Below are 12,615 nucleotides of genomic sequence, written 5' to 3' on the forward strand. Positions count from 1 at the left end.
TAGCCTCTTCAACAAGTTATCACTTCCTTTTGCAAAAGATCAGAATATATAAATAAATGTATTGCATTTCAGAATTAAAGGGGACAGTTTGGATGCTATTTTTCACTGACACTAATAAAGTATGAACTGCTTAAGCTTTAATTATGGCATAAAATCATCATCGATTATGAGGGATGAAGTTGTGCTAATCTTATGCTGTTTTGTCAGTAACACCCCAACTTGTACACCATCACTGAATTATTAGTTTAGGTAAGGATAGGTCGTTTAGTAAAAGTCAGCACTGGGGATGTAAATGCTCTCATTGTCTCATGTTCTTTTTCCTTTTGGTGAAAGAAACTGGACATGTCCATGGTGTTCTTCTAAGATTTCCTTTTTTTTTTTTTTTTTTTTGGATTTTCACCTTTTTTGAACTGTTTGACAGTGAAGAGGCAGAGAGGAAATGGGATATGATTTGCAACAAAGGTCACCAGCTGCAACTGAATCAGTCATATCATATTTTGGCATGTTGTTATCATTTGGCCACCAAGGCATGCTAAATCGTTTTGCTATTCTACACATTCTCACAATTGTACCCTTGTCTGTGCCCTTGCTATGCAGCTGTATTGTCGGAATATATCAGTCTTGTTATTTGCAGTATCACCAGGTGAAGGTTGCCAGATATACAGTGATGGCAAACCTAAAGATGCAGAGACAACAGATGGAGCAGTTCACAGACACAGGAAACTGTCATGGTGGTGAATGATAAAGGTGTGAAGAAAGACTCAAAGGGCGGTAGAGGGAAGGTTATTTAAAGCGTTAGGAACACTTTGATTTGAATGGCTTCCTGACCTAGCTAAGTGTGCCTCCAGCTGTCAATATGACTTATAAGTAATTACTGAGGGAGGCAGGGAGGGCGAGAGGGAGGGAGAGATGTGTGAGCCAGAAGGCTATGGCTACTGTATGCAGGGCTCAGATCCTTTGCAAAGGCATGTGCGACAAGGAGACATCAGGTTTGGCATAAAACGGACAGACAGGCTTATGGTGCCATTCTGACTCAGTCTGGGAATAACCACAAACTGGGAATAGCAGGGTGGCATCAGTGTGGGGGTTGGTGTGAACAATCTGCAAGCATGTGTGTGTGTATGTGTCTGCATGTGTGTTTCAAAGTGGAAGAAAGTCATAATATCTGACTAAGAAGATTGATGATTAAAGATGCTGGTCGGATGTAGCGTACAAAACAGTGTGGAAAGATAGTGTGTCCATTTCTGTCGCTTTAAGGCGTGAAGCTAAAATACTGTGTCTGACCTTGAAGTTTGGAGAGAAAATAAAAGGCACCATGAGCGACATTTGTCTTCTCTTATCAGATGTCTCCTTGTGGTGGCTGAGCTGTCCCTCCTCTAAAGAAAAATGTCATTGTTTTTCCCTCTCTGCTCATAACACAATCTAATCACACTGTGCCCAGCTCATCCTGTATTGTCCAGGTGGCCCCTCTCTGAGATGGAACAGAGGGACTCTCAGCATCAATAAATGTCCTTAACCAGGATGATGTGATGTAGCTCAGATTACAGCAATGGCCTGCTTTCATCCAAATACATGTGTGCTGTATAGTAAACAAAGACACAATGAGTATGGTTATATGCACATCATGTAGGTGCAGGCTGTTTAAAAACAGCAGCCAGTAAAGGAGATTTATCAAGATCAAGTTTATCTTCAGGTGACAGTTTTTTTAATTTTTGGGCCCACATCCTTCTTTATAGATTTGTACACCAGGCTCTATGATGGCAGGTGTGGTCAAACATTCAAAAACCCCAAGGTGAAAAACATCTCTATAAAACATCATTCAACTACAACCAGAGGGAAGCACAAATTAAAAATGGATAGCAAATATATTAACATACAATTATTCAAGTATATTAATACACTAATCATCTTCATAGACAAGTCCAAAACATATTACATGGATATAAAGATAACAGCAGAATGGAGAAACCATATCTATTTTGTTTGTTAAGTTTGGGTATTTACTATGTTTTATATTTATTTTATTTGTTTTATTTTCACATACAGATGTGCATTCAGGTTTTAACAGGTGTTTTAAATGTTTAACCATACCTGCCATCATAGTGCCTGCTAACTTATTGGTGTACTTATCCATCTTTATTTCTATATATTGGGCCCTCAATTTCCAAAACCTGTCACCATAAGAAGACCTCCGGTTGAAACATTGTGATTTTAGTAAACTTTTTTAAGTGTGCGGTAACATCTTTGTTTGTAAAGTAAACAACTACACATACCTGCTTGCATGCATGCATGCACTCTAACACAAACTCTGCACTGTATCCTTTCCCTGTTGAGTCAGTACCATCAGTAATTCAAAGAGGGTTGTGTGTCTTGGAGAAGGTCTGCAGAAGTGTGATTATAAGGAAAAAGCTGCACTATGTGGTCTAAGCTGGATCAGCCTTTTTGGCACATACATCGTCTACAGACTTTCACGACAAGCTTACATTTCCCCAAACCAAAACAGCTCTACTTAACTCACTATGAGCTGCTCCGCCTGGTGTAGGTTGAACGTGACCCGATTGTGATAGACACTGATTTTTCTCCCTCTCTTTTCTTTGAGATGTGTGATTGATGGTTCTGGGGGGAAAAAGCTCTCAGCATGTTGAGGACTATAGGCTGCCCACTGAGCCCCTTTTGGATGGCATGGTATTATGTGGGCTGCCCAGCAGCCTGCGCTGAATGGCAGAAACAGCTAAGCCATCTGTTACACTCTATTTTCATCTCCCTGTCTATCAGCAGAGAAAAGCAACAGCCAAAAGGGGGTTCAACTCCTCTCACAGAGTCCTGTTTGTTCAACAGGTCAAGTCTAAGCCTTGCAGTGAGGGACCACCAAACCAGATCTCATTTGAACCAAGGCCCAGGTAATTATAAAAGCCCACACCGCATCATTGAGCAGCTCCAGTGATAAAGGAGAAACTTCTAATACAAACAAGTAATCAGGTTTCTTTGAGAATTTGAGGAGATTAATGCTGTCACAGTTGTTAAATGACCATAAACCAATGTGTCCACTAATGCCTCTTAAGCCAGGTTAAAAGGATCATCTTGTGAATTGAACTGCGTTCATGTAATGTGTTTCTTGGTTTGAAAAAGGAGAAATTGAGGCTTTCCAGGTGAGGATGAAACAGAGGCTGGCAGGATTCATTTGAGATTACCTGGCCCAAACATGGTGTAATCCCCTTATCTGCATACTTACCTGTCCCTGACAGTGATCCAGACGTACCTCTATGAACTTCATTGGCCTGACATTCTGGCATGAGAAAATCCCTGTCTAATGTGTCAGCCCAGGCAGCTTTAACACCTGGCCCGCCAATGCTTATCTGCTGAGCACCCAAAAGCACCTGCATTATCCCAGTGAAGCTCCACCACAAATGAAAGAGCTCCCTAATATCCACCTGGTGAAATTGCAGTTTATGTCATGCTGCAAACACACAGTTTGCATAATACCATTAGCCTGGGATTATGACCTGATCTAAAATACATGTTCAGTATCAGACATTTCTAGTTTTGGCAACCTTTCTCCTCATGGCTGGCTGCTAGAGGATTTTTTCGAGCTGATAAATCTAGCTTGCTATTTTTAAATTGATAAACTGTCTAGGCCCTCTTACCATTTCTGAGTTTTTACATCTGCCTTCAACTGGCTATCTTAGAACTTCCATTAAAACGTAAGGCTGCAGTTAATCCCTTAATCTAAATTTCTGATGAAAAATATGTGCAGAAAATGTTGTCTTTAAACCAAAATGTGTGCTACTATTTTGGTATATGTCTCTATAAGCCCTGTTCTCTGTGAAATACTAAAACATTTGCTTTACAATCTGTGTTTGAGCTTTATTTTTCATTTGACTCATGCATCTTAAAAACACAAGGTCGCTAACTTAAGTGTTAAAAAGCAAATATTAGAAGACATATGAGCAATTTAAACAGATAAAATGCTTATAATTCGCAAAAATCACATCACATTTACAAGGCTTTTACTCTCTAGGGGTTTAAAGCCTTGGCCTATGTGGATTTTACCTATAGTGTATTCAAAATGTTTTGCTTCCATAGCATGAATACATTTGCAAACAGATGATTTGTTTTAGGCAACACTATTGAAGGTAACCCATTACACAGCAGTCATTTTAACAAGTTAACAGCCGAAAAAATAAAAACTCGTTTAATCTATTTCCTGCCCAGCCATCTTTATTTGTCACACAACAGGTCAGCATCACAGGAGAGCATCTTCTTAACAAGTATGGACCAAGTGGGAGTAACTTTACTCTCTGAAGCACTTGTAAGGATTACTATCTCTTTGTTTTGGATATAATAAATCGAGCACTTCCAGCATTTCCCCTTTTGAAAGTCGTAGCATACTATTTCAACTTTTCTTGGGAGGCCGAAACATGCGAGCAGGTGAGTAGGCTACGGTCACATCTCGTCGTACTTGCTAAGGTAGCCTATGTTAGAGGGGACAGCTGGCTTTGGCATGCATATATGTAGCATGCATATATGTATGACATCGTTGTGTCATTTCTAATTTATTACTATCCCTGCTTTTAAAAGCTTCGTCATTTAGACGGTGAAAAATGTGCACGTCCATGTGACGTCAGAGTAATTAAAAAAAAAACACCGTGCCAATTTGAAGGGGGAAAAAAAGTTTTTGGGGTCAAAGTAAATACATTTAATAAGTTTAGCCCCTTTTGACAACCAAAACCAGCCTCTTGTACTTTGTTTTTACTTAATTGTCGTTAATTACAAACTTAAAGGCAGAAAAATCACTACATTCACAAGATGTACTGGGATCAGAATAAGCAGAAGAAAAAAAATACTCTGAAGAGTAGAGCAGATTAATCCGTGTCTACACTGACATCTGGTGGTGTGTTTATGTCGTAGCGTCGTCGATGGTCTGGTAGTTTTGTGAAGTGCTGTTTCTTGAGCTCATATGTCTAAATTGATGCGTTATTTCAATAAATTTAATTTGAAAATCGACCACGCTTGTTTCCACACTACGCCCCGTGTTACCGGAGTGTGCCAAACAAAGCCCTCTGGAACAGCAGTTTTCTGCCTCGATATTCATTCATACAGTACTTTTCATTTTATTTATTTAATACACATCGTATTTTGGAATACATAACATACTACACTGCCTAAAATGTCAATGCCTTTAAATAAGGCAAACAACTGTCAGCTGTTGAGTGTCTGTGAGGTTACAAGCGGAGCGTGGTACATTGTATCCCGAAATGCATTGCGGCACGGCCACAGTTTGATTTCTTTTTTTAATTAAACTTTAAACCGACAAACTGTCAAACGTATTATTTAGCTTGTTTAACGTGTACGTGGGGTAGAATTTGCTCAGTCGATACTCTGATTTATTAGGATTAAAATTTTGAAACCGTAACTGAAAGTCGTATGCGGCAGAGTGACCTACCCTGATCTGACGTAGCACAAATCAGCTTTGCGCAGTGGCAGTATCGTAGCCTATGAGGTTTATCCGAGGCGCGATTATTGCTAGTTGAAAACTTTACCCAATACCCCGCCTAGACGACTTGAAATATAGTCGGCGACGGCAATTTTTGACGGTCTCTAAGGAGACTGATTTCATTGTTGAAAAAAAAAAAAATTAAGACTAGTGACTGATTACGTCACAACGTGTTACTGTTTCGGTCATCATCCCCGTGATGTGTGTTCACAAGTCAGTAGGGCAATTTTAAGGAAGAGTTTCATCATATTTGGGCTAATAGTTTGGGCATATTTTTTTCTTACAACAAATACTTTAAAACATTTAAATCAGATATTGTAGTAGTTATTGTTGGGGTAATTTACAAACAAGTGGGAGCATGGTGGACTTACGTTATCAGGTTACAACTCTCATTCTGTTTTATCTTTCTTTCTGGCGTTTTTATAAATTACCGTATGTTAAATATCCACTGAAGATCAGGGTTTCGTATTACAAATGCACGACTGGTCATGCTTTTTAGTTTCCTTTTAGTGCCCCCCTGTAAAGCCGTATTGTGACTGTGTTGTATGTAGTCTCATAGTTGGTTTATTTTGTACCTTTAAGCTGCACACGACGTGGTATTGGATATAGAAGCATGTGCCTTGTTATTTATTAGCATATTTCATTGTGATGTGAATTTAATTAGTTACAATTCAACCGTGGAACATATTATGCTTACGAGTCTGATAAATTGAGGAGCACAAACAAAGACACACAGGGAGTGTACGTCATTTCCGCTTACGGCGTCTTTCAGATGTTGTGTATTAATTTAACGCTGTGGGAGTTTTTATGTTGGATAGCTTGTGTTTATATATATATTATTTATTATTACACATTTATACATGCTCGGACCACACATCCACAGCAACAAATGTAAACATTACTGCCGCATGGTTACTTTTAACATTTCAGAAGGCGTGTCTTTTTTTTCCTTCTAAATATTCTCAAAGTTCACTGTTTCTAGATCTGTAGGACACTTTTAAGGTTTTTGAGAGTCCAATCTGAGGAAAACGTAGGTTGTGTGTCTACGTGATTATAAAAATATATTTAACCCGCAAATGAAACCACACCCATTTCAAACCGTGACCCAGAGGTGTAGGGACTTCATATAGTAGCTTAGCTCTGCTGTTAGGTCGTCAGCTTTGCGCAGTGGCAGTATCGTAGCCTATGAGGTTTATCCGAGGCGCGATTATTGCTAGTTGAAAACTTTACCCAATACCCCGCCTAGACGACTTGAAATATAGTCGGCGACGGCAATTTTTGACGGTCTCTAAGGAGACTGATTTCACTGTTCAAAATAAAGATCACTTTAAATAAATGTATGGATGCGGACATGTCGCTGTACTGCAAGTCTCATACATATAAGTAAATGCTCAGTTTGTTTTAGCATGTTTTACTTGGTACCCACAGTTCTCAGAAGTCAAATTCCTTGTGTGAGTGTGTGAACCTGAGTCTTCAAAAATGTCTCTTTAAAAGAGAGACTTGTAAAATAGAAAGATCTAAATATACGGCGGCAGGTGTAGTAAAAAAAAACCCATTACATTAGTACATTAATGTTGAGGAAATGGCATATCTGTTTTATGTACTGGAGATACGTACACTTCAGTCATCTGAAAAACACATTTGTTTTCGGTTTAGTGGTGTTCATTCAGCATATTGAAAACAAACTATTGGTAACTTAAAGTTCCTCTGACATTGTGACAACTGTATTCATGTTTTTATTTATTTATTGCTTACATTTTTACATTTTTGGGAATATAACCACTTCAATTATAGCATGTCTTGCTGTCCCTTTCAAAGCAGGTTATTTAGAGGATGAGTACGAGTTACACGGTAAACAGTAGAATAGATAAATACAACAAAGTGTTTTGAGTTGCACTTTTGATGATGCGGTATGAAATGACCAAAGTCCTTTTTCTGTGACAAGTTGTATTGTAAATTGAACTTTAATACAGGAGCTGTTGGGAGGTGACATTTCAGAAGTTTTCTTTTTATAGATAAACTTTGGGAATTTGCCAATATCCTGAGTCGTGCCTCTGCAGATACTGCACATTTTAAAGAAGCATATTTATGAAATGTTTGCTTTGTATGGGTGCTTGTAAGTCACTAGTACATAAAAAAGGAAAAACTTCAAATAAATGGTAAAACACAGGATCCTGTTTGTGGTGCAATGTCTTTACCAGAACAGCAGATGGCACTCTGACACAGGATACCGGGAAGTGGCTTTAGGTAGAAAACAGATGAAGGCAAAGAAACACGTTTCTCTGGATAAAATCGACCAGTACAAGTCAGTGTTGTTTTTGACCAAGTGGGGAGACGATGTATAGATTTAAAAGACGGCAGAAGTGGGAACCAAAAGAGTTTTTTGTGACTTGATGCTGATCATTCAATCAAAAAGTAGAGCCAAATAGTCTTCTGTGATTGAGATTCCTGTTCATTTGTAGAATGATGTTTGACTCCCCTGTAGAGAAGCATAATTGCAGTGATCCCTGATTAGAAGAGGGGGTTGCTCTTCAGCAGTCACAGGGGTAGAGGGGTAATCAAGTCAGTTTTCTCATTAGGCAGATGAGCTCAAAGCCTCTTGAAACACTAACATGCAAGCAGCCATTGGAGCATACTTCTTTTTCTCACTCTGTCACTACGACATACTTTAAACTATGATGTGTTAGGCTATTATTTCAACCTTACATTCACAGTTGTTGCTCCTAATTACAACATAGTTCATAATAATCAGCAGAACATTGTTACTCTTCATCAGGGTTGAGTTAATGATGACATACAAATAAGATGTAGTTCATAAAGTGTTTAAAATAATGATATCAGCTGAATGTTTGATGTCATTTGGTTGTACCTTGTTTTATTGCTTTTCAAAAGCTTTATATTCTGAGGCATACTGCAAAAAAATCAATGACAGTAGACTGGCTGTTAATAAAAGTTGCGTTATGTATGTATGTGATTTCATCTCAGTTAAAATTGATTTGATTCATGAAAATTCTTACACACAAGAAAAATATCAGCAAACTTCACCACCTTTTCAAGTTGTAAAAAAAAAAAAAATCACATCATGTTCAAATGACAATAAAATGTTTCCATATTTTTCGGAGCATTCTCAGGAAGTGAAACTACTGATAGTAATGAGACAATAGTTCATGTGTGAGAGAATCATGGCATTGAGTTTCATTCCTGAGGTGATGGTACTAAAACATTTCCAAAATATCTCTATCATTGATATCAATTTAGATCCTGTTCCCAACGTTTCAAACTAATTGTTTGAACGTGCATTTCAAATCCATTATAATGTCAAACTTTAAAACTCATGCACTCACTCATGCAAAACATCGATCTACGTCGTCTTTATTTTGAAAATCCTAACGCATGCCTTTTGGACCGTTTCCGCCCAGCTGTGCATCATCCTGAACTTTTAAACGTGCAAGAGGCAAGCAGACATTAGTAAGCAGCCGAGATTAAAAAAGAAGATATTAACTCCTCTCTCAGGACAACACAGCCGTGTGGCAGTGTTGCGGACATAGATTACACCTAGGCGGGCCGCACAGCTTTGTTTATAGACCATGATTGCATTTTTCTTTTTTTTTTATCCGCATTCGATTTCCATCTAAGATCCTGTATGGATGAAAAACATTCTCCCCTCGCTACTCGTCGCTTAAGTAGAGGGAGCAGCGTTTGATACAGGCTCTGCAGGTAAACAGAGATAAATCCACTGTTACAAGTCTCCTTAGATACATTGATTGTAGTGCGACGTCTCATGTTTAATGTAACATAAGCTGCTTCAAGTGATCTCAGCAGTCTCTCTCTCTCTCTCTCTCTCTCTCACTCACTCACTCATTGTGAGGCCATTCTGTCAAACAAAACTTTGTCCCAACCCCTCTTTTTTTTTTAACAAAATCTAGATTCCAGTTAAACAAAAAAGAAGATCAAACAGCCTGAGAAAGAATGAAGGGCTAAAATAGAACAGTAATAATTTATAGTAGAGATGCACTGATTGTGGAAATCAGCGCCGATAACGATGTTTGAACAATAATGTAGCGGATTGACGGATACCAATGATTTTTTTTTTACAACTTCTTTTGGTGTAAGACTCAAGAAGTCAGTTCAAGCACACCTTTTAGCAGTTAGACCTGTTTTAATAGAGACGCAAATCCATTCCAGCATTTAGCCTGTGATATCCCTGACAGAGAGAAAGACATTCGCTACAGACGAGCACACTAACTTAATGTTGATGTTATTCACTGACACTTGGAGATGGGAGAATACAACTTTACCTGATTGCTGTTCCACAATTCACACCCCTTTTTTTAAGCAATGACACAAGGATGAAGGGGAGCCTTTTAATCAGTTAGCCGCTGGCTTTGCTCTGAGTGTCTGATCGAAACATGCAGAAGAGCAGGGGCTCAGTCAGAGCCGTTGTCTGACACAAATCCATATTTTACTACTAGTATTTACCCACCACTGTAGCTGGTAGGTTTAGCAATCAGTGTTGCCTTGTGTGTGCTATACAACCAAATGTGTGTATTCAAACCGGTGATGGCCAAAATCCAAGTCTTGGCAGAAAGTAATACTGATGACCTTACTAATGTCAGTTTACCGCACACTCCTGCTAGATGCCGGCATGAAATTGTTATGCCACACCAGATTCTGTTACTGACATCGGTTCATGCCACATTATACGCAGATGGGCGGATGTCTGTCAACAGGGCTGATATCAGCCGATCCCGTTGCGTCGGTGCATCCCTCATTTAAAAACTCTCTCCCAGCTCTGCTAATTGATTATTGAAAAAAGACGGATTATGCTTTCAGACAAATGGAGCATTTGGTGTCTTAATCAAAGGTGAAATCGAGGCTTTGAAGAGTGATTCGTGTTTACATAAATTACTCGAGGGTCGGCTTTTGCATTTAATCTTCATTCAGTACGTATGACCCATGATGCACCGCTTTCACTGTCTGCAGCCCACAATCATGGAGCATTGAGCCCTCCGCACCAAAATGGAGCCCCAAGGTTGACGTTGTCTGTGTGGGGTCCTGTTGACCTGCAAATGACCCGGTGCTTTCTGCATATTAATTATGGTACTCTACTCCTCAGACAAATGTGGTGTGATAAGTGGGGAGTGTTTTTGATCTTTACAGCACATCTTTCAAGCTCTGACCAGATTTCAGATATCACTGACAGCTCTTCATCTGTCTGAAATGAAATGTCATGATACGGCTTTGATCTGTGGCGACGGCAGCTGGAGACTAGCCAAACACGAACAAATGAATTGAACAGCATCACAGGACTAGTTTCTAGGTAACCATGTGACAGCAGCGACAATCGCTATGGAAACCAGCGTATTCTCTCCGTCTCTCAGTTCTTTGAGGCAACGTGTGAGAATCTTCCCTTTCCTGTGAATTGGTTTTTCTTTCCATGTTTGACAGTTGTGGAGGAAGACACCGCCACGTCATTGGAAGTCATTTCCCCTCTTTCTCCGTACAAGCTGTAGAACAAATTCAGACAGGCATTTTTTACTGAAAGCTAGACACCAGGGAGAAATCATGGTTGATAATAAAATGTCACAAGTTGGGCTGAGAATGCGTCCTGAAATATGAACACTACTTCTGTTCATTACTGTGCTCACTGCTCTTATGACTTTCCTGCACCTTGTATAAAATGAAAACTGCAATTATACTAAACTCTATTACAAATGAAGACGTGTTTAAGATCAGAGTAAACAGAAGGTCGTTTTAGTCATGTTCCTCAGATCTTTTGTTCAGTATGTTAATTTGCAAGGCTTTCTGTTTTGATCCTGTTTATCACAAATCCAGTTACAACTCGATGCTCCGAATGGAAAAAAAAAACCCAGCTTGTCTTCAAAGAGGAAGACATCACAGACGGTGCTAATAAAAAAAACCACAAAAAAAACAGGTGCAAATCTAAAAGAGGGGCTTTGATTTGCGGCCAATTATGGACATCCTTGATGCATCACCTACCCTTCCTCTTTCCTCAGAGACGATCAGAAGAATTAGCCCATTATTCTTGGGAGAGAACCAGAAATGCAGAGATCACACGACTGAACGGAAACCTCAAAAGTTATCAAATTATTCACACACACCCAATTAAACTCAATCCAAACCCCTCTAATGCCATCTCCCTCTTAATCACTTCGGATGTACAAGAGGTTGCCCCCAATTAGCTGCCTCCTGTGACACCCTGACACCCGGCTGCACCGTGATTGTGTTTCAGCCTCAATTACTGAAAACTCTTCAGGCATTCAGGTGATGGGTCTCCTCCGCTCTCCTTCTATCTTTCTTTCTCCTCCTCCCTCTGGTTCCAAGGTGCTGTCTAAAGATGGTCACTCATGTTTAGGAATATTAGAGCCTTAAACTACATAGATTATTATTATTTATCCTTGTGCAAGACTTGGCCTGTTCCTTGCAGATAAAACAACTTGACACTGTTTCATATATATATATGTTCTGGATAAATGCTTGTTATGGAGTATTACGGGCTATCAGGTTTCCTTTAGGTGTGATTTTTGCAAGTTGAAAAACCTAATAGTCTGCCATGGCAACTTCACACATTTCTGGAATAAGTAATAAAATTCTCCAAGAAGAAGAGAAAATATTGCTTCAAAGTGGAGTTTGGGGCTGACAGACAGAATCTGTAATTCAGGTTATTATTAATCTATGATATATAACCCTCAGAACTCCAAAGTAGAAGTGATGTCAGGGCCCGCATCGGTATATTTTGATGGTTGTGTTGTCATTTTCTTAGTATCTTTAAATGCTTCATAACAGAAACATAAAATATCAAACAATGTGATGACAAAGCACACATATCACAAATTTTACTGTTGCATAAAGGCTTTCATTCTTTTTGATCTTAGATATGTTTAAACAGGATCATGTAAAAACTAACATGTGTCCAGAGTGCTACTGCTCATTCTTTGTCAATAGAAATAATTTTAAAAAATCGATTTACGGAAAAAAAAATTGAGATTCTTATCTTCTGAGATTTTAAATTGATTCATAACTTCCAAAAAACGATTGATTTTTTGGCTATAAAGTCACTCCCTGCTAAGTGCTAAGGCTAGCTCTTTCCCTCAGTAGAA

At 39.0% G+C, this 12,615-nt stretch overlaps 2 non-coding genes across 2 annotated transcripts; both read left to right on the forward strand.

The window, feature by feature from the left end:
- The first annotated feature begins 5,466 nt into the window (after positions 1–5,466).
- Positions 5,467–5,607, forward strand: LOC132973633 (U4 spliceosomal RNA). Its single transcript, XR_009673042.1, has one exon. It is a non-coding gene; the product is annotated as a U4 spliceosomal RNA (small nuclear RNA).
- A 1,043-nt stretch (positions 5,608–6,650) lies between these two features.
- On the forward strand, positions 6,651–6,791 carry LOC132973636 (U4 spliceosomal RNA). Its single transcript, XR_009673045.1, has one exon. It is a non-coding gene; the product is annotated as a U4 spliceosomal RNA (small nuclear RNA).
- Positions 6,792–12,615: the final 5,824 nt, after the last annotated feature.

The sequence above is a fragment of the Labrus mixtus genome, chromosome 4 (assembly GCF_963584025.1).
Source record: "Labrus mixtus chromosome 4, fLabMix1.1, whole genome shotgun sequence".
NCBI classification, from domain to species: Eukaryota; Metazoa; Chordata; class Actinopteri; order Labriformes; family Labridae; genus Labrus; species Labrus mixtus.